Source organism: Lepisosteus oculatus, unplaced genomic scaffold, assembly GCF_040954835.1.
Source record: "Lepisosteus oculatus isolate fLepOcu1 unplaced genomic scaffold, fLepOcu1.hap2 HAP2_SCAFFOLD_112, whole genome shotgun sequence".
Taxonomy (NCBI): domain Eukaryota; kingdom Metazoa; phylum Chordata; class Actinopteri; order Semionotiformes; family Lepisosteidae; genus Lepisosteus; species Lepisosteus oculatus.
The window spans coordinates 19,847-40,000 of record NW_027167663.1 but is presented as its reverse complement, the minus strand read 5'-3'; the positions used below and the strand labels follow the sequence as shown (position 1 = coordinate 40,000).

Genomic DNA, 20,154 nt, shown 5'->3' with positions numbered 1-20,154 from the left:
TCCTAACACACACAGTGCAATGTACTGTAGTGTTCCCGTTCATTGAATTCGCAGTTCTGCATCAGACCTCTAACTCGTTTCCTTAGCTTGGATTTAAGCCATGAAGCAGGCTTCTAGTGTATAAACGTCTAGAGGAATCACAAACTAATTGAGAGGCCATCATCCCAGGGGGAACTGACAAAGTCTATCCCTAAACACCTAGCGCAGTCTCTCGAGAGACTGTCAAAAATCGATTTCTCCGTTTGCGTTGCAAGTAAGTGAAAACACAGTCTCAAACCAGAGCCACTTGGGAGCAGCGGCACGTAAATACTGTTACTGTCACTGCTCGATACTGACATTAGCCTACTATACCATGTTCAGCCACCGCTAGGAAATGTACGGCTCTAGTACCGGAGCAAACAACAGGAGGGCCAAAGGCGCACAGGCACACGTGTCAGACATGGAGAGCGACAAGGATGGGATTCAACCCCATGTGTGTGGAGCACAACGGATTAGCAGTCCATCGCCTTAACCACTCGGCCAACTCGTCAACGAAACTGGGCTGTCCTGACATGGGTTGGCGCACTCCAGTTGATCTTTTTCTTTTTTTTCCCTCATACTTGAGGGTCATTTTCCTGTTCCACATGCGATTTCAACATTTTCCTTGGGAGATGTCAAGCCAGCAAGCCACTGCTGTGGTTCAGTGGCCAGTGTGGAGTTCAGTGGCCCTGTTGTACACAGAAAGCACATTGAGCTCCTTGGACATGAAAAGTTCCAGATAAAAGCCATTTGTCATCCTTTCTCTTGGTGTCGATGTTGCTATTGTATGTAAAGGTGGCAACTTGCTCAGCGAGCAGGCGGAGCACACACCGAATGCAGATGTGTCTGAGTGGTGTGTCCAAGTGGCTGCAAAAGGACAGCACTCCCAGGGCGCCGTGGCTTAGTTGGTTAAAGCGCCTGTCTAGTAAACAGAAAATCCTGGGTCCGAATCCCAGCGGTGCCTTTTTTTGTTCTGTGTTCTCGAACAGAACTGGTCAGTATGGACAACCGCATACGTCTAGACTTAATTAAATGCAAGTATTCATTTCCTGTCTTGAACGACTTGTTTTTCTTAAAATGGATGCAACTTGCAAAACATGAAATACAAACCTCGCTAATCAGCGCTCACGGCTGGCAAAAAAAAAAGAAGTCAGCAATGTTTTTTTCTTTAACCTTAAGCCTGCTAATGGAGAAGAAACTAGTCGCCACATCACATACATCCGTTTTAACGATAAGAAGGTAACAACTATCCTCACTCCAGAGTAAATCTCACGTTGAGGGCATATTTTTTTCCACTTTACCATGAGTCGGGCTCAGCTGCAGAGAGGCGAGAGCAGAGCAATGAGGTCAGGGGGACAGGGGAGTCACACGCTGGCGGTTTGAACACGCGGAAGATCACTGAGGGATCCACAGTATGTGGACCCTCCATGCGCCATCATTCCACACTCCAGACTCTGAATCCTGCCATCCGAGTTAAGATCTCGGCGGAACCGGAGGCGCAGTTCTTTCTTAAAACGTAATCTGGTGAGCATTTCTAGAATCGTACTTGTATAGATGCAGCCTTTAATGTGTTGCTAGGTTAAAATTTATGACTTCTTGAACTTCAGCAGGCAACTGCCCTCTTGATTTCGGATTTAATTTCTTTATTACAGGGGCGCTTTCATGATGACAGAGTCATGTTCAGGTACTTTGCTTGATGGAGGAAGCTCATTTCGGACTCTGTGATCTGCTCACCTGGAAAGGTCTGCTGTACTACTACAAGAGAGAAGTAGAGTCTGGAGGAAGGGACAATTTTATGATGCTTTGGAAGGTAATGTTTTTTTTTTCTTTGAAATCGAAATGAATCAGAATATCAGTGCAAAAGACAAACTCTTGGTTTGGTTTAAAGAGATATGGTTTTAAAACAGACAAAATGTAGAAAACAGGTGTTTCTCACTTTTGGAAAAGAATGGACCGGGGATAATATTTTACTAGTTGCAGTGCTAAGCTCACTGGGTTACAGTCCTGCAGTGTCACACCAGGGCCAGTGGTGCAATGGATAATGTGTCTGACGATGGATTAGGAGTTTGGAGGTTCGACTCCTGCCTGGCGCTGGTTGTTTTTAAACGCATCAGGCTACTCCCTTAGTAGCCTGTGCTACTTACTGCATTGTAATCGTACCCAGTAAGAGATTTCCTTCATGTAAATGAACTGCACCTGACAGCTTTAGAAAAACACCTGGGCTCAGTACGGTGCTGAGAGCTCAAGTTGTGTATAATGTAATAATTTAGGTAGAATAGATTCTAATAATATAATGATCCAGTGTGCTGCACTACTTCACTGTTTCACTGCTCTATGCCTTCTGGAAATAAATCCTCAGACTACTTACTGCCCTGGGCATGTACCAATAAATTACAGGAGCACATCTATATATCACTGCGTTGAAGCAGGAGACACAATCACTGCAAACACATCCTAAATACAGTGTTCCAGCACCTTTGACCTCATCCAGAACGTATCATTTCTTGAAAGGAATTGCTGTCCGAATGCACATCTGAATCCCAAACAGAATCTCTAGTAAAATCCGATCATTTGTGAAACAGGTAAATGTCTCAGGGGCCCATTCCTCATTCTCAAGACACATGTATGCAGTACGTACACCATGCATTGAGCAATAGGGATTAAAGACACCACAGGTAAGGTTAGAAGACATTCTGACTATATTCTAAAATATTGGACTCATATTCTTATGATGGCAGACATGAGTCTGTGTTTAAAACCGGGGTTAATGGACATTATATGACTGTCAATTCTGTTTTGTTTTGGAGACTCTTGGCTGCCTATGTGGTACAGTGCAGCGTGAAGAAAACATTTTCCAAAACTGTGTCAGCTCAAAAGTTGTAAGAAAACCTTTCCAGCTGCTTTAACTCTCTTCATTTTTGTCATTTAATTGTCTGTCGGCACTATGTGGCAGCGTTGCATGACAACCCATCTCACCACGGAAAGGAACCTAACAGCTTTTGTAAGAGAGGAGAAAACGACCTGGCCTGTATGGAGATCGAACCCACGACCTTGGCGGTATTAGCACCACGCTCTAACCAACTGAGCTAACCAGCCTCACGACAGCAATCCTCTCTGTGCTGCAAAAAATCGAACTCAGGGAATTTCTTTTGCCCTCCTTTGAATAGAAAGCCGTGTAATTCAGTGTACGGGCTTTCTCGTGCAGTTTCATGGTTCTTGTAACCCAAATCCTACACTGGCGTGAAGTGACCCCCCATTTCACAGCATTTTTCAGCTGATTTAAAATGTACCTAAAGGAGAAGCATTATTGAAGACCATCAATTACCAAGAGCTTTTGTCAAAGGTTTTGGTGGTCATTTTTAATGACCACAGAGCGCTGTGACCTCGGTTTTACATCTCATCCAAGAGACAGCGCCCTTTTACAACACAGCGTCTCCGTCACTATGCTGGGGCATTGGGACCCGCACAGACCTCAGGTTGAGCGCCCCCCCACCGGCACCATTAACACCGCTTCCAGCTGGAAACTTTGTTTTTCCCTGTAGCTCACCCTCATCCGGGTACTGACCTGGCTAACAAATGCTTTGCTTCAGTGGGTTTTCAGTTGCGAGTTGCAAGGGGATGCAAGTGATGGAGCCGCTCGCTGCAAAAGCCACTGCTTTGGCTGGGAATCGAACCAGAGCCTCCCACGTGGGAAGTGAGAATTCTACCACTGAACCACCAATGCTCAGTACCCAGGCCTTCAAAAAAGACGCTTTTTTGGTGCTCTGTTAAAAAAGCGTCGACATTACCTCTTTCAAAAGGCTTCACTTTCCTAGTCACATTCCAAGGCTCATTGAACCCGGGCTGTTTCCTCCAGCGGTATAGTATTGCAGTTAGACAGCACGATGCCTGCAAGACTATGTCACGCTCTGACGAGACTGTCAAAAATTGCTTTCGCCGATTGTATTGCAAACCGGCGGAAGCGGGGTATTGGGAAAAGTTTTCAACTAGCAATAATCGCGCCTCGGCTAAACCTCACAGGCTACGATACTGCCAATGCGCAAATCTGACGGTTGCCAGGCAACCGCGGGGATCCTATGGAAATCGTTATCAATCGTCTCATGGCATGTCGTTGCTGTAACGCTTCATATTTGTCGTCTTCTTCTTCTAGCTTGAGGTTTTGAAGAATTTCATGACAGACAAGGGCTCCGTCGGGAACAAAGGGCGTTGTGAGAAAACCGTTGCTTATTTTCAGCAGCAGAAATACAACCCTTTAAATACAAGATGACAGAACAATGACGAAGGGCATGCCGGGAGGAACTCATGCACTACAGAGGAAAGGGGGCGGGCACGTACAGTTCACATTCAAGCCACAAGTACTCTTCTCGGATGTTGCACAAACAAATCCTAACGTCCTGAAAGCATTGCAGCATGTTTGTGTCCCACTTCCCGTGGCTGCAGGACGACTGACACGAACGGACAAACACAATCTGTGGCGTTTAGTGTGACATAGTCTTGCAGGCATCGTGCTGTCTCACTGCAATACTATACCGCTGGAGGAAACAGCCCGGGTTCGATGAGGCTTGGAATGTGACTAGGAAAGTGAAGCCTTTTGAAAGAGGTAAAGCACTGCACAACGGAACTGAGGGAGAATCTTACAATGATTTCGAATGAATTCTGTATGCGTTAAAAGACAGCTATACACAGAAAACATGCAGGACACTGCTCATGATGTTTCCCGAGCCGAAACACAGTGCGTTTTTCCAAGCCATCTGACAAAGCCCGCCCACTGAAAACTGCAGTAGATCGTGTAAAGACGTTCAACTTTGTAACTACTGCACGCACAGGAAGCAGAATAAATTCCTCTTTTCAAACTGTCAAAGGTTTGCTTTGCGAACGCTGCAGGGCATCGCACAATCTCTTTTGAACGGGGACAAACGATTTCTTATGGGGCGCAGTAAGTACAGACGTTTAAAAAGCTCCACTCATGCCGACGATGCAGCATGAAGAAGCGCAACCTAACGGTTGACAGACAAAAGCCGGGCGCCGCTACGAGCAATATGAAATCAAACTGACAGCACACGGCGTTTCGCGCTGACTCAAAAGTGATCTCGACAGACGCTGTTCTCTGCATAACGCTGAAAGAGCTAAAGAGCGTTTCTGTTGAGACGTAACAAGCTTGTTTCTTTCTACCATGATGTTACCATGACAAAATCTGTCTTTAAACACCTTGCTCAGTCTCTGACGAGACTGTCAAAAATTGCTTTCGCCGATTGTATTGCAAACCGGCGGAAGCGGGGTATTGGGAAAAGTTTTCAACTAGCAATAATCGCGCCTCGGCTAAACCTCACAGGCTACGATACTGCCACTGCGCAAAGCTGACGGTTGCCAGGCAACCGCGGGGATCCTATGGAAATCGTTATCAATCGTCTCATGGCATGTCGTTGCTGTAACGCTTCATATTTCACAGCATATTCCCGCCCCCCAAAGAAAAGAGCGCCAATCAGAGAGGCGGAGACCGAGGACTCGCAGAGCAGACGGCCACAGTCGCCGTAATAAGAGCGATTGTGAGCGGTTTTAGTTTCTCTCTTTGACCAGCCCAGCTGTGCCCCACCCGAAGGCAGGGAAGCACAAAAATTGTATGGAACTCATTCATGTTCCTCTCCATGGAAATCTTTAGTAAAAGGCAAAAGATTTGTACGAGATGAAGAGAAACCAGAGTGCGTGGCTGGACAGCTGCAGGAGCCCAGGCCGCCTTCAAGGCCTCTGCCCTGCCGGTCGTGGTTGGCAATGCACCTGGCCTTACAAACGAGCCAGTGGGGCCCGTTCAGCTCTGGGCTCATCGCCTGCGGCTCTCGGCTTACCTGGCAGGGGAGATACCTTGATCAGCCTGTAGTTAGAGTAGTTGGATTGTTTTCTTGTTTTGTGGAAGCAGTGTTTGTTTTGCAGTTTGAGATGGCAACCTTTGGATCCCGCAAGAATGCTGTACGTTTTGAGCTTTTGGATGACCTCTTCATGGATCGTATGCAGTTCAGCAGAAAAGTGTTACAGAAGGAACGTGGCTTTGAACCTCGGCACTTGGATTTCATCTTCGCTCTCCCAGGTCAGAAAGCATTTGAGGTTGTTTTTGCTACCTATTCTCTGTTTGAACAATGTGTGGATGTGTTTGAGGCAAAAAGAGGGAAAGTTCCTGCCCTTGAGAAGATCAACTTGCAGCCTCTGACACAGAGAGAGAGGAAAACGGTGCATGTTGTTATGTTCTCGGAACTGGCAAAGACGGAGGACATTCACACCTGGCTTAAGCAGTACTGCACCGTCCACCATGGAACTGAGGTTAGAGATGTTGACGGTATAAAAACAGGAGCAAGGAAATTCGAGGTTCGCTTGCTACCGGACAATGTAAATGGAGGCTTAAGGCACCTGCCCTCTACAATCCGGCTGGGCGCCTGCAATGGCTATGTTTTTTATGTGGGACAACCAAAGGTGTGTCGGCGCTGTGGTGTTGTGGGACACCTGGCATCGTCCATACATTTCAAAATCCATACAGCTTGTGAAAGATGAAATCCATTTCTTGGTTGTCAGTGGAAAAAGATTGCCGGCTGCAAGAAGCGCAAGTGATTGTTTTCTTTGACCATAAACCTGCAAATGTAGGGAGCACAAGTGGCCGTCAGTCTCTGTGGCGCAATCGGTTAGCGCGTTCGGCTGTTCACCGAAAGGTTGGTGGTTCAAGCCCACCCAGGGACGCATGTCTCAGTTTTTCCAATGTAAACATCATCACCGCTAAAGAAGATGGCGCAGAAGGCTCCACAGTCGAAACGTTGTGCTTCTTTTCTTCTCTTTTCAGCATGGAGTAAACCTTTGCTTGATCCTTTGCAGCCTACGCATGCTGACACAGCTACCTTTCTCTTAACGTGCCTCAATCATTATTCACCAAAACCATCAGCAGAATGTGTCGCCTTTGTGGTGATGTCACTCCTCTGCTTCACAAATGTCCTTAGTGACGGACCATTTCTTTCTGCCATTTTTCCGGAGCGGTTATTGATTGCTCCATCATTTCCCTCATACTTTCCATCCCTAGATTGAAAAAAAAAAAAACAGAAACAGGCTGACAGGACGACAATCAAATTGCAAAAACTCATCAAAGCACTCGATAGAGTATTTGAATCCACAAGTAGCTACGAGCAACTTTGTCCTGGCTTGCATGAAAGTCGGAAAATGTCAAAAAGAAAAAGATGGTGGCTTTTTCATATCTGTTCTTTTATTTTTAGTTCGTTGGCTCTTCTGTCCATTGTCCTCCTGCCTGGCTCTTGACCTGTGACTGTCTGAACGCACACATTAGACTTTCAGGCGGGGGATTTGTCCTGAGCCTCTGTGAAAGACCCACCCACCCCCATAAATAACTGCTCTAGAAACACATGAATGCAAAACTAAACCACAGCTTAAAGAGGAGCTCCAACTCAGTGCCATACTAATGTAAACAAAGTAATACTAAGACATGTTCTTATGGATTTGTCTTACCTTGAGATATGTAATTGGATTTCAGGATTAACTTCCTCATTCAATGTACTGGTGATTCTTTGCCTGGTCAGTACCTGGGTGGGAGACCTCCAGCGAACAATTAAGCTTGCTGCTGGAAGTGGTGTTAAGAGACTCTTAGGATCTTCCAGAGGTGTCTGTCCAATAGCACTAGTTGCCTTAGAGCTGGCTCAAACATTGCTCAAGAGTCTACCTTTCACAGATGCGCAAAGATGAATGATGGGGGTGCACGCTTCAAGGAGCCTTCCAACTGTAGGGACCGATTAGAGACGATCCGTAGCATGTGTTCGTTTCCATATACGCCCCGTGTCTCAACGGTAGGACAGAGTCAAATACTGCCTCGACACGTAACAGCGTTATATTAAACCGCAGGACTTGAGGGCTGTTTTGTTTGAATGTTCAAGGCATTGGTAAGAGCGTAGGTCAAGGGCCATTGGTGCATCTCCTGTAACTGGAGTAAAAATGCTATTCAAAGTGCAGTGACTAAAATCGTCGTCCACATGTCTCCGTTGTTGATTGCTTTCTGTCTAAGAACGTTCTGTTTTCATGTCCGAACGGGGAGACTTTATCATTCCAACTTGAAGCCACCCTTAAGTCCTCTGAGGTGTGTGTGTGTGTGTGCTTGCACGTATGGCGTAAAAGGTTTCTTAAACGGAGAGCGAACTTGAAAAAAGTTGCCTCCACTGCCGCCGCCGCCTCGCACTCCCTGTTCGATTGTAGCAAGAAGGCAGCGGCCGCAGTGCTCGCTGTAGTCGTGGCCGAGTGGTTGAGGTGACAGACTTGAAATCTGTTGGGGTCTCCCCGCGCAGGTTCAAATCCTGCCGACTACGGCGTCCTTTGCATTTGGTTGCGTGCGTGCGTGTAAAAGGACCAGCGCCGTTTCGTTTTCGCTGGGACCTTTAACACTCTAAATCGCCTGGACCCGCAGCCTGTGAAATTGATTCTTCAGCACCCACGATGGACGCTTTGCCGCTGGACACAGATAACGATGCTTTTCTGCAACGAGCTTTCCAGCTGAATTTTCTCAGCAGCTCCGTACTGAACCTGTTCTCCATTGCAACATAGCGGAGGGTCGTCACGTCTATAGCAAGGCTGTGTAGGACCGCATACGCCACAGTGACTTGTACACAGACCACATGAAAGGCAAGCAAAATACACTTTTAAAATTCCAAAGACTCACAAGGTCAGAGAAACAGCGATGACCTGAACAGATCTGTTACAGAAGTCTAGGTTGACCTTTTTAGAGCTGTAATTGCATTTTTGTTTAATAGAAGATCAAATCTACTCGCATGTACCAGCACATTACAGTTTATTGATGTTAATTCTGTTTAAGTAATAAGATTGCTAACGATGTTGGACTTTAGCCGGTGTTTTTTAGAACAAATTGCTTACACTTCTGTAAGGAATACCCAGTACGTGCCTTTGTCAGTCATTGCTCACCATACCTGTAACTTTCTTATCTAACTCACTTCCTCAAATGGTGAAGGTCCACAAACATAAATGAAAAAAAAACCCTTGTTGTAGATGAGGTGCACAAAAAAGCAGCCCCTGATAGTGTATAACACATTTATACTATTGCAGAGACACATGTAACATATATATACTGTATATATATATGAAACAGAAATAGAAACAGAAACAGGAATCGCTTACTCACCTGGAGAATCTCTGTAGGAATATCTAGCATTTATCAATGGAAATAAAAGCTGCTTTAATACAGTGCATGTTCAAACTCAAACCCTCAGCTGCTGTTCTTGTTTGTTTTGGGACAAATTGCAACTGAGCATCGCATGAGCCGTTACGTACCCTTATCTGTTAGGGAATTTCAAGGGAGGAGTTAGGTCAGAATGGGTAGGCTGCAAAACAACAAGTAAAGATTTATTCCAAGATGAAACGTTGTGGCGGTTTTCTTATCTTTTCAGCATGGACTAAACTTTTACGTGTTCCTTATATGCTATATATGTATATACTAGCACCAATGTCGTTCTTAAAAACTAACATGAAATTGTCAGGGACATTCAGCTATATACAAAGACGAGACAGACAAAGTAATAATTCTGTATTAACGTGGCCTACATATTGACGCAATGGTCGAACTAACTGACATGTTCTGATTCAGATCCCCTGCAGTTCATGCCAATTAGAACAATAGCAATGCTGAGTCCTCCCCACCCTACTGAGCACAAATTCAGCTGCTCTCCAGTTCTGTTCTGCATGTTTTTTCATTGCATTTGAGCTCGGAGCTGGAGATGATCTCCATACAGTTCTGTGTTCACCAGCCCGCACTTGCGTGCTAATTTACGGGTTGTGGCAAATGCTTTTCTATAGTTCACATACATGACGCCAACCTGTTACCGAGGAACCTGAGAGGTTTAAAAGCCTCACGAGCCAGGCAGGACTCGAACCTACAATCTTCTGATCCGAAGTCAGACGCGTTATCCATTACGCCACTGGCCCATAGAACATGCACTTGCACTCCACCACAGAGAGCTCTACACTGCTACTAGTAGTACACTTCCCCATCTAAATTTTCACAGCAAGAAACTTGTGTTTCCTACTATTTTTATCAGGTTTAAAATATCATCTCCTTAAAACAGAAAAAGTGTTGATGTGTCGTGCTGAAATTCCGATTGATTTTGAATTCAAAGAAAAAGGTTTTCTTCCAAAACACCATGAAATTGTCACATCTTGCAGACAATAGGTGTATTCCATGTTGAAAAGAGAAGAAAGAAAACCATGGAGCCTTTTACAGGTGTGAGGCTTCTTCAGGTGTGAGAAGACCTCACAGTCGAAACGCTGTGTTTCCGTTCTTCTCTTTTCAGCATGCAATAAACCTAGTACTTGTTCCTTTTCAGCCGAGGCATGCTGACGTAGCTACCCAGCTGAACATCTTGCAGACTCTACAGTACTTCTCTCCTGTAGAAGTAAAGCAGGGCTTGCTGGGTGAGCTTTTGCTCCAGTAAATTAGGTCACGTGTCATGTTAAATCACTTCTTCTAAACACAACATTTGCTGGTGCTAGCTTTCCCCATGAAAAGAGACATTTCCCTTACAGTACATGACATATCGTTTTTATTCTATCAATAAGTATAGAAATTAAACAAAAGAAAAAATGGTGTCGCCAAAGAATGCACAGCTCTGTCGCCTTGGGGAGGTGTCAAGGGCATTGAGCTCCTTGGACATGAAAAGTGCCCGATAAATGCCATTTCTCATCATTTCTCTTGGCGTCAGTTCTGCTATTAAATGGGACGGAGGCAACGGGCTCAGAGAGCAGGTTAAGTGCACACCGAACGCAGATGTGTCCAAGTGTCTGTAAAAGCGCGGTGCTCTGCTGGCGCTGTTCCCTAGTGGCTTAAAGTGCCCGCCTAGTAAGCAGGCGATCCTGGGTCTGAATACCAGCGGTGCCTCTCTCCGTGTCTTGTTGTGCCGAATGTATCATTTCAGACAAACATGTACAGCTTGGTTCAGTTTAATGCAAGAATTCATTTCCTTTCTGGAATAACTTGTTTTTGAAGAAATCCATACAGCTTGTGAAAGATGAAATCCATTTCTTGGTTGTCAGTGGAAAAAGATTGCCGGCTGCAAGAAGCGCAAGTGATTGTTTTCTTTGACCATAAACCTGCAAATGTAGGGAGCACAAGCGGCTGTCAGTCTCTGTGGCGCAATCGGTTAGCGCGTTCGGCTGTTAACCGAAAGGTTGGTGGTTCAAGCCCACCCAGGGACGCATGTCTCCGTTTTTCCAATGTAAACATCATCACCGCTAAAGAAGATGGCGCAGAAGGCTCCACAGTCGAAACGTTGTGCTTCTTTTCTTCTCTTTTCAGCATGGAGTAAACCTTTGCTTGATCCTTTGCAGCCTACGCATGCTGACACAGCTACCTTTCTCTTAACGCGCCTCAATCATTATTCACCAAAACCATCAGCAGAATGTGTCGCCTTTGTGGTGATGTCACTCCTCTGCTTCACAAATGTCCTTAGTGACGGACCATTTCTTTCTGCCATTTTTCCGGAGCGGTTATTGATTGCTCCATCATTTCCCTCATACTTTCCATCCCTAGATTGAAAAAAAAAAAAAACAGAAACAGGCTGACAGGACGACAATCAAATTGCAAAAACTCATCAAAGCACTCGATAGAGTATTTGAATCCACAAGTAGCTACGAGCAACTTTGTCCTGGCTTGCATAAAAGTCGGAAAATGTCAAAAAGAAAAAGATGGTGGCTTTTTCATATCTGTTCTTTTATTTTTAGTTCGTTGGCTCTTCTGTCCATTGTCCTCCTGCCTGGCTCTTGACCTGTGACTGTCTGAACGCACACATTAGACTTTCAGGCGGGGGATTTGTCCTGAGCCTCTGTGAAAGACCCACCCACCCCCATAAATAACTGCTCTAGAAACACATGAATGCAAAACTAAACCACAGCTTAAAGAGGAGCTTGTCATGACCGCCAGGCAGTTAAGACCAACTCTTAAGCAATCTAAACAGCACCAGCAGCGGGTGATTATTAACAAACGCCGCCGCACGAGTTAACCCACCTGCACACACTCCACCGTGCGGTACGCAGTGCTATTTTTACCATCTTTACCTGCTTCCCGCTGGTATTGAGTCTACTCCTTGAGAGCTCTACCTGGCGTTTTTTCCATTACCTCGTTTATTCTGGATATTGGACTCCCCTTCTGCCTTTTCGACTTTGGACCTCGCCTCTCACCTCGGACTGTTTGCCACCAGTGTTCTCCCTGGATTACGACTTACCTTACGCCTCTTGACCACGAAACAAAGCAAAGCAGAGCAAAACAAAATGAACAAACGAAAACCCTCACGTCCCGCACTTGCATATAACGCCGTTACGTGCCCAAACGGTATTGTACGTCATCCTAGCACTGCACCCCGGGGCGTACGGTATATGGGAACTAGCACACGCCACGAATCGTCTCGAATCACTCCCTACAGCTGTAAGGCACCTTGAAGCATGCACCCCCAACATTCTTCTTTGCGCATTTGTGAAAGGTAAACTCTTGAGCAAACTCTGAACCAGCTCTAAGGAAACTAATCTGATTAGACGTTACTTTGACTCATCTTTTAAGGGACCCTTGTTAATTGGAGAAATCAATGATTTCGAATGAATTCTGTATGCGTTAAAAGACAGCTATACACAGAAAACATGCAGGACACTTCTCATGATGTTTCCCGAGCCAAAACACAGTGCGTTTTTCCAAGCCATCTGACAAAGCCCGCCCACTGAAAACTGCAGCAAATCGTGTAAAGACGTTCAACTTTGTAACTACTGCACGCACAGGAAGCAGAATAAATTCCTCTTTTCAAACTGTCAAAGGTTTGCTTTGCGAACACTGCAGGACATCGCACAATGTCTTTTGAACGGGGACAAACGATTTCTTATGGGGCATAGTAAGTACAGACGTTTAAAAAGCTCCACTCATGCCGACGATGCAGCATGAAGAAGCGCAACCTAACGTTTGCATTCCTAGCAAATTCCTTTTATTTTTTGATAAATAAAGACAGTCTTGTTTAACAAACAACACACACAACATTTTACATTGTCAATTCAATTCAAATCAATGTATTTCTATATAGCGCCTTTCACAACAAGGTTGTCCCAAGGCACTTAACAATGCAAGTTGTTAAGAGCCTTGTGTCTAATATGCCGCCTAGGTAACGTGCTGTCTCTTTGAGGCAAATGTTTAAATCCTCTGAGTTAAGTGCTGAAGTTATAGTAGTCCTATCAGTATTGTTGCCTCCGATCAACAGATCCTCATTTTTCTCAGAGTTGAGTAACAAAAAGTTTTCACACATCCAAGTATTTCCTTCCTTAATGCATTTAACTAAACTGATAATAGAAGAGTTGTCGTTTGGTGTAAACAAAATGTTTATTTGAGTGTCATCAGCATATGAATGAAAGTTCATATTATTTTTTCATATTATCCTACCTAGCAGCAGCATGTAGAGAGAGAGAGCAATATTGGTCCCAGCACTGATCTTCTGGTACCCCAAATTGAACTGGTGACATTGATGAAGCAGTACAATTATTAGATATTTGAACATAATGAAAACGATGAGTTAAATGTGAAGTAAACCACTGAAGGACGGTTCCAGATAAGCCAACCTCAAACTCAAGCCTGTGTAACAAAACAGAGAGGTCAACCGTGTCAAAGGCAGCTCTAAGATCTAGAAGCACAAGCACTGTTGCATTCCCCGCATCAGTAGCTAAGAGAATATCATTTACGACTCTTGTTAATGCAGTTTCAGAAACCAGACTGAAATTTCTCAAGTATATTATTTGAATCCAGATACGATTGACGTTGGGCAACAACTATTCTCCCAAGACTTTTAGATTGAAATGGGACCTTTGAGACAGGCCTGTAGTTGTTAAGAACTTGTGGATCCAAATTTGACTTCTTAAGGAGCGGTCTAACAACCACTACCTTAAATTGATCAGGTACAACGCCTGACGCAAGCGATGCATTCATCATGCTAATTATAGGTCCTGCCAGTCCTTCGAGGGAATCTTTGACTAGCTGAGTGGGGATGGGATCTAGCGAACAGGTGGTTGACTTTGTCTTACGTCTGTGTTCATGAGTCCACCATAAGAAGAAATCTGAACAGGAGTGGTGATCATGCGAGGTCACCATGGAGGAAACCACTGCTCTCCCCCCCAAAAAAACCACCACTGCCCCTCTCAAGTTTGCTAAAGACCACATGGATGTTCCACAGCAACTCCTGGAACAATGTTCTGTGGACAGACGTGACAAAAGTTGAAAGTTAAAGGAGTACATCAACAACAGAGTGGCTGAAACAGAAGAAATTCCGTATTTTGGGATGGCCAAGTAAGAGTCCTGACCCCAATCCCATTGAAGTACTGTGGCGTGATCTGAAGCAGGCCGTTCAGTGCAAGACATCCCAAAAATATACATGAACTGAAACAGTTTTTCATAGAGGAATAGGCCAAAATACCTCCTAACCGCTGCTCAGGTCTGACCAGCCGCTACAGAAAGTGGGGGTTGAGGTTTTTGTCATAAAGGAGGTTCCACTAGCTCCTTAATATAAGGGTTCACGTACTTTTTCCATCAATGACCTTGATTGTTTAAACCATTTGGTCAATAAAGAAACAGCAATGTCAAATGTTGGGCGTGTGTTGTTTGTTAAATCACACTCTCTTTATTAATTATTATGACTTAGATAAAGATAAGATCACATGTTAGGAGCCATTCATGCAGAAATCCACATCATTCCGAAGGGCTGTTTACAAAAGTTTTTCTCCCAACTGTATGTGAGAGAAAAGCAGAGACGCTCACTGAGTAAGGTGGGGTTGTAGCTTTGCAAATCACAAGGACATTTGTATGCTCAAAATGGGACAGGAGCACCCCAGATGGGACTCAAACCCACAATCCCTGGCTTAGGAGGCCAGTGCCTTATCCATTAGGCCACTGGGGCACACTGGGGAAAGTTAGGCAGCAGAAGGTTTACTGTGACCTGAGAAGGACCGGCATCCAATCACGGTGGTACACACACACACACGCTCTCACTCATCTGAGCTACACGGCTACCAAGATGATCTCAGGTGCGCCGAGCTGGTACGGAACATATTGAACTGATCGACGGCGAATTGTCTCTCAGACAGGCTTTTCACCTCTAAGCTCCCTGACTGACAGTGATCAGCTAGGTAGTGAAACAGTCAGCTGCTTCTAAGCCTTAAACAGCTGCATCGCTGCGCTTCCACAGAGAGATGATTTGAAAGCCAAACATCGCCCATTGGGAACACCTTACTATCACTAGTTTAAGAGACTCTTAAGGTCTTGCAGAGGTGCCTGTCTAATAGCATGCGCTTTGCAAGCTATAGGTGTTTAGGCTGAGGCAGAATGCCTGTTAACAAAATGTTTTTCTAAAGGGGCCTCGCACTCTTTTCCAAGCAATGGTCACCATCCCCACCGAGTGTCACAATGTGGTCATGTCCTAGGACATCACCTGTTAGTCTCCATTTGTCTGCCACCAACACTTTAGGTTACGGGGTCACAACCGCACCCCGGAGACCAGAGGAGCCGTTGGCGTTCTGGCGGCGCAGATTGGGCTGAAGGTGGGGCGCTTGAATCTCGCTGTTGGAGGCCGTCTGAAACTGACCCAAGCCTTTCCCTTGAATTAAATGTAAATAAGAAATGAACCCCAGATGCACATGGAATCAATCACGTGTTTCCTTTGAGCCGTTTCAGAGACTGCTCCAGAGTTTACCTTGCACAGATGCGCAAAGATTAATGATGGGGGTGCACGCTTCCAGGCGTCTTACAACTGTAGGGACTGATTAGAGACAATTCGTAGCTTGTGCTCATTTCCCTCTATTCCCCGTGTTGCAGTGGTAGGATGACGTAAATTCCTGCTTCGACACATAACGGGATTATAATCAAGTGCAGGAGCTGAGGGCTTTAGTTTTGTTTCGTTTTCCATGGCGTTCGTAAGCGCGCAAATCAAAGGCAAATTCCTGCGTCTAACACGAATGTAAATGCTTTTGAAAGTGCAGTGTGGTGCAGCTTGTAAAATCCTTGTCCACATTTGTGGTTTGTTGATGTTTGTTCTGTCTGCCAAAGTTGCATTTTGACATCCGGACGGGGGGACTTTAACATTTGAAGCCACCTCGCAGTCCGTGTTTGATTATAGGAGGAATGCGGCGGCGGCGGGCTCGCTTTTGTCGTGGTCGAGAGGTTAAGGCGATGGGCTCGAAATGCGTTGGCGACTCCCCGCGCAGGTTCGAAACCTGCCGACTCCGGCGTCTGCCGTACGTCGCCTTGTGTCTGCGCGGCAGAGGCGAAGTGCTGCTTCTCCTTTCCCGGTACTATAAAAACGCTAAATCGCTTGGACCCGCTGCCATGGAAAGCAAGACTTCAGATAACCACACATTTTGCGTTCGCACCTCTGGTGCTCTACTTATGCCTTTGAAAACCTAATGAATAAAGCTGAAAGAACCGACACGGTATGTAGGTGCTCGTAAAGCACGCAGTAAAGAACTGTTAACAGCAAGGGTTTCAGTGGGTTAACTGAGGAGAAGGCGTGATCACTAATTGTTGACTTTTTATTTGGTGTTAGAAACACTCTTACTGTGCATGACGTGCAACAAATGTAGCCACAGAAATTGCATCACGCTTTCATGTATGCTATTGCAGACCCCAACGTTGCCTAGATAGAAAACCGAAATAGCCGTGGGTTTGCTTGCTGGTCTGAAGGATCTCTCTTCGAATCTCTATCATTTGTCAATGGAAGTAAAAGGCGTTGCAATCTCATACGTTCAGAATCAACCGGGGTAAAGTTAGCTCGAAGTTCGAAAACGATTTTGGCACGCCTGTAGCGCTTTCACGAAACCTCTTAGAATTGCGAGAATGCTTGTTTTGTGTATAAAATACATTGTGGATGCTTTCTCAGCCTTTACTTTTTCGTTTTTATGACATTTTTTTGACCAAGCACGAATATTCTTTTGTCCATATCTTCGCAATGGAAGCACAGAACGCCGTCAAACCAAATGCATTTTAAAGACCACGACTTGTGGATATTTCCACACCCTTTATATCAAACTATCAGTGAGCTAATTATCTTTTTTTAAACCTCCGGTTTTTCATCGATGCGTAATTACGCACGAACTGGAACCCGGGGGACCGCTGTGTGCACACGTTCACAACGCGAGAAATACTGTTCAAATCGCTTCGTGCGAAAAACCCGTATATGACCATAGGAAGCAGAACAGCGCAGTCTCCCATTACCCAGACTGTAAGCACGGGAATAAAGCTTTGTTTGACTTCTGAAACCCTTCCTTTACGTCCTGTTTTCATTCAGGTAAGGGTCAACTATATTGAAAATACTACTGACAGCAGGAAGATTAAAATATTCTTTACTCAGCATCTTATTAAAAACAGCTCCCATGATGTTCAAACCGATTTTTTACACAGAACACTGACACAGCTTTGCATTCTGAATCTCTTTTTCTCATGCTTTTATTTAATATGGCACAATGCACTGGGATAGGGGTATTCTGTTCACAAACCAATAGCATTTAAACCACAGCACCCACAATGCTGCAAGTGTTTTGCACACTAAGCGGGTCCTCTGACTTTTCCCAGCTTTATTTTGGGTTGTGGAACCTTTCTTTATATTTTTTAGGATTTTCTGAAGATAACACTACAGGTGGGATGGGTGGGTTGTCTTCATGGCTCAATAGCATTTCAAATACAGCACCCACACTGCTGAAACCAAGTGTTTTACACACCAGACAGGCCCCCGAACCTCATACAACCTTACTGTGGCTGTGGCCCCTGTCTTTATTTTGTAATGAGTTTCTGAAGATAACACTACAGGTAATACACTGGGACAGGTGGGTCGTCTTCATGGCTCAATAGCATTTCAAATACAGCACCCACTCTGCTGAAACCAAGTGTTTTACACACCAGACAGGCCCCCAAACCTCATACAACCTTACTGTAGCTGTGGCCCCTTTCTTTAATTTTTTATGATTTTCTGAAGATTACACTACAGGTAATACACTGGGACGGGTGGGTCGTCTTCATGGCTCAATAGCATTTCAAATACAGCACCCACTCTGCTGAAACCAAGTGTTTTACACACCAGACAGGCCCCCAAACCTCATACAACCTTACTGTAGCTGTGGCCCCTTTCTTTAATTTTTTATGATTTTCTGAAGATTACACTACAGGTAATACACTGGGACGGGTGGGTCGTCTTCATGGCTCAATAGCATTTCAAATACAGCACCCACTCTGCTGAAACCAAGTGTTTTACACACCAGACAGGCCCCCAAACCTCATACAACCTTACTGTAGCTGTGGTCCCTTTCTTTAATTTTTTATGATTTTCTGAAGATTACACTACAGGTAATACACTGGGACGGGTGGGTCGTCTTCATGGCTCAATAGCATTTCAAATACAGCACCCACTCTGCTGAAACCAAGTGTTTTACACACCAGACAGGCCCCCAAACCTCATACAACCTTACTGTAGCTGTGGCCCCTTTCTTTAATTTTTTATGATTTTCTGAAGATTACACTACAGGTAATACACTGGGACGGGTGGGTCGTCTTCATGGCTCAATAGCATTTCAAATACAGCACCCACTCTGCTGAAACCAAGTGTTTTACACACCAGACAGGCCCCCAAACCTCATACAACCTTACTGTAGCTGTGGCCCCTTTCTTTAATTTTTTATGATTTTCTGAAGATTACACTACAGGTAATACACTGGGACGGGTGGGTCGTCTTCATGGCTCAATAGCATTTCAAATACAGCACCCACTCTGCTGAAACCAAGTGTTTTACACACCAGACAGGCCCCCAAACCTCATACAACCTTACTGTAGCTGTGGCCCCTTTCTTTAATTTTTTATGATTTTCTGAAGATTACACTACAGGTAATACACTGGGACGGGTGGGTCGTCTTCATGGCTCAATAGCATTTCAAATACAGCACCCACTCTGCTGAAACCAAGTGTTTTACACACCAGACAGGCCCCCAAACCTCATACAACCTTACTGTAGCTGTGGCCCATTTCTTTAATTTTTTATGATTTTCTGAAGATTACACTACAGGTAATACACTGGGACAGGTGGGTCGTCTTCATGGCTCAATAGCATTTCAAATACAGCACCCACTCTGCTGAAACCAAGTGTTTTACACACCAGACAGGCCCCCGAACCTCATACAACCTTACTGTAGCTGTGGCCCCTGTCTTTATTTTGTAATGAGTTTCTGAAGATAACACTACAGGTAATACACTGGGACAGGTGGGTCGTCTTCATGGCTCAATAGCATTTCAAATACAGCACCCACTCTGCTGAAACCAAGTGTTTTACACACCAGACAGGCCCCCAAACCTCATACAACCTTACTGTAGCTGTGGCCCCTTTCTTTAATTTTTTATGATTTTCTGAAGATTACACTACAGGTAATACACTGGGACGGGTGGGTCGTCTTCATGGCTCAATAGCATTTCAAATACAGCACCCACTCTGCTGAAACCAAGTGTTTTACACACCAGACAGGCCCCCAAACCTCATACAACCTTACTGTAGCTGTGGCCCATTTCTTTAATTTTTTATGATTTTCTGAAGATTACACTACAGGTAATACACTGGGACGGGTGGGTCGTCTTCATGGCTCAATAGCATTTCAAATACAGCACCCACTCTGCTGAAACCAAGTGTTTTACACACCAGACAGGCCCCCAAACCTCATACAACCTTACTGTAGCTGTGGTCCCTTTCTTTAATTTTTTATGATTTTCTGAAGATTACACTACAGGTAATACACTGGGACGGGTGGGTCGTCTTCATGGCTCAATAGCATTTCAAATACAGCACCCACTCTGCTGAAACCAAGTGTTTTACACACCAGACAGGCCCCCAAACCTCATACAACCTTACTGTAGCTGTGGCCCCTTTCTTTAATTTTTTATGATTTTCTGAAGATTACACTACAGGTAATACACTGGGACGGGTGGGTCGTCTTCATGGCTCAATAGCATTTCAAATACAGCACCCACTCTGCTGAAACCAAGTGTTTTACACACCAGACAGGCCCCCGAACCTCATACAACCTTACTGTGGCTGTGGCCCCTGT

General features: G+C 45.0%; 9 non-coding genes across 9 annotated transcripts; 4 read left to right on the top strand and 5 right to left on the bottom strand.

The window, feature by feature from the left end:
- Nucleotides 1-908: 908 nt before the first annotated feature.
- Nucleotides 909-982, top strand: trnat-agu (transfer RNA threonine (anticodon AGU)). The gene has a single exon. It is a non-coding gene; the product is annotated as a tRNA-Thr (tRNA).
- Nucleotides 983-3,923: 2,941 nt separating this feature from the next.
- Nucleotides 3,924-4,065, bottom strand: LOC138226109 (U4 spliceosomal RNA). The gene has a single exon (XR_011184393.1). It is a non-coding gene; the product is annotated as a U4 spliceosomal RNA (small nuclear RNA).
- A 1,170-nt stretch (nt 4,066-5,235) lies between these two features.
- On the bottom strand, nt 5,236-5,377 carry LOC138226099 (U4 spliceosomal RNA). The gene has a single exon (XR_011184383.1). It is a non-coding gene; the product is annotated as a U4 spliceosomal RNA (small nuclear RNA).
- Nucleotides 5,378-5,604: 227 nt separating this feature from the next.
- On the bottom strand, nt 5,605-5,721 carry LOC138226121 (U5 spliceosomal RNA). Its single transcript, XR_011184405.1, has one exon. It is a non-coding gene; the product is annotated as a U5 spliceosomal RNA (small nuclear RNA).
- Nucleotides 5,722-6,667: 946 nt separating this feature from the next.
- trnan-guu (transfer RNA asparagine (anticodon GUU)) lies at nt 6,668-6,741 on the top strand. The gene has a single exon. It is a non-coding gene; the product is annotated as a tRNA-Asn (tRNA).
- A 1,540-nt stretch (nt 6,742-8,281) lies between these two features.
- On the top strand, nt 8,282-8,363 carry trnas-uga (transfer RNA serine (anticodon UGA)). Its single transcript has one exon. It is a non-coding gene; the product is annotated as a tRNA-Ser (tRNA).
- Nucleotides 8,364-9,917: 1,554 nt separating this feature from the next.
- On the bottom strand, nt 9,918-9,990 carry trnar-ucg (transfer RNA arginine (anticodon UCG)). The gene has a single exon. It is a non-coding gene; the product is annotated as a tRNA-Arg (tRNA).
- A 1,192-nt stretch (nt 9,991-11,182) lies between these two features.
- On the top strand, nt 11,183-11,256 carry trnan-guu (transfer RNA asparagine (anticodon GUU)). The gene has a single exon. It is a non-coding gene; the product is annotated as a tRNA-Asn (tRNA).
- Nucleotides 11,257-14,905: 3,649 nt separating this feature from the next.
- trnar-ccu (transfer RNA arginine (anticodon CCU)) lies at nt 14,906-14,978 on the bottom strand. The gene has a single exon. It is a non-coding gene; the product is annotated as a tRNA-Arg (tRNA).
- Nucleotides 14,979-20,154: the final 5,176 nt, after the last annotated feature.